Genomic DNA, 1,932 nt, shown 5'->3' with positions numbered 1-1,932 from the left:
CACTGTTTGTTTTATTTGTATATTATGTGTATTTGTAATGTGTATCTTTGTTCTTGAGATAAAATAATGACAAATATATTAATGACAAAATAATGACAAAAATTTGTATCTTCGCCTAAATGTCCGCCATTCTTTTTTTATAATTTGTTTCCATGAAAGGTAACAGATAACAAATGTTCCATTAAAGGCAGGGTAGGTCAGTGTTTCCTCTAGGATTTTTTCCAGCTGTGGTGGCAGGACTATTACCCATGGACCATTCCCCCTTCCCCTGGTGGTTAGACCTCCCCACCCAAGAATCACGTGCACTTAAACAAAAAAAAGACAAGTAAACAATAATAATAAAGAACAAATAAATCAATGACAAGCAATAGCACAAACAAAAAACAATTTTACGTTTTTCAGGTAGGTCTAACAGTAATATTTAGGTACTACAGAAACTGAATAATCTATTCAACTGTAAATACACTAGATAGTCTTAACTGTAAATAAACAGTAATGACACAGACAGGTTTATTTTGGCTGCTGTCTCTTTAAGACCTCAGGCACGGATATAATATAATGTTACACGTGTGCTTTGCTTCTGAACGATTTAGATTCACTTAACAGCCTATACACCGACTGTATTTACGCGAATACTCGCCAAGATGGGCATTTTGACAATTTTGTATGTATTTGGCCGTTTACACGCAATAAGGCGCAAAACATAACTCAATTCTGTAGTCGCTGTTTCAGAGGCGGCTGATGTGCGCACGCTTTGGGTGTGGGAGTGTGCGAGTACTGTATTGAGTTCAATTTCACGTCTTTTTGCTTTTTTTTCATCATCTGTCAAGCGCGGAACCTGCAGGAATGAGTAGAATGATGCGCAATACCCGCAATCCCACGCCGAAATTCAAGTCCTGCGCTGTCTCCTCCGCCGTGGCGGGGATGATTTTTGGTGTGGCGGCCCATCACTGAAGAATGAATGTAGCGGAAATACTGTAGGTGATTTGGTTAAAAACCATGTTTTGTTATGCTGGTTAAAAGTCTCTTCACATCCTGATAGCAATCACTAAGATAAGTGGTCTAAATGTATTATATATAACGTTACTGTACAACGCGACATATATTCACATCAGTGTTAACTCAGAGGCAGAGTTACTCTCACAGGAGACTGTACTTATTCATAATCATAAAAGTACATTATTTGCATGTGCTTTAAAGCCTTGTCGGTTAAACTTTTCATTCACGCGCTGCTACGGCATGCTCTTTTTCTGAGCATGTACACCCGAAGCACGCGCACTAAAAAGCCTGTCAAACAGCGCCTGATTACTGGACTAAGTTATCTTTTGCGCTAATACTGTCAAAACACACAAGGTTTACATAGACTCAGCTGGTTATGTCTAAAATGAAAGTAAACAGTTGAGAGAAAAACGGATGCGTGCCTGTATATTAGATGCGTGCAGCTCTTAAAGGTGACATATCATGAAAATCTGACTTTTCCAGGTTTTAAGTGCTATAATCAGGTCCCCGGTGCATCTACCAACCAAGGAAACGTGAAGATTAACCCAGTAACTTTGTTTTGGGAAGCCTTTTTCTGCAAGCGTCTGAGAAAACGAGCGCGTCTGATTTCGCTCCCTTGGTGACGTGGCAAAGGGATCTCATTATAATATTACCACCCCATAATCTGTAAGTTTACACCCACGGCGCCGTCATTTTGATTTCGCAAGCGACAACGGTGTACTAGCTTTAATGCCATGGAGAAAGTTTGAGCGAAGCATGCTAACTGTTCTGTGTTTAGCTGCACAGACAAGCACAGAACACTGTTTAGAGTCCCAGCCTCAGAGACAACAGAGCAGTGCATTTATTGATTTATTTACTGTATATTGCTGCTGCCACACAGATCTAAAACAAACATGCGATTTATTTCCCAGCTGTTTACCTTCACAGACATAA

Source organism: Sinocyclocheilus rhinocerous, unplaced genomic scaffold (assembly GCF_001515625.1).
Source record: "Sinocyclocheilus rhinocerous isolate Xijiao unplaced genomic scaffold, SAMN03320098_v1.1 scaffold2309, whole genome shotgun sequence".
Lineage (NCBI taxonomy): Eukaryota > Metazoa > Chordata > Actinopteri > Cypriniformes > Cyprinidae > Sinocyclocheilus > Sinocyclocheilus rhinocerous.
The sequence above is the reverse complement of the archived record's forward strand: the minus strand, read 5'-3'. Positions refer to the sequence as shown.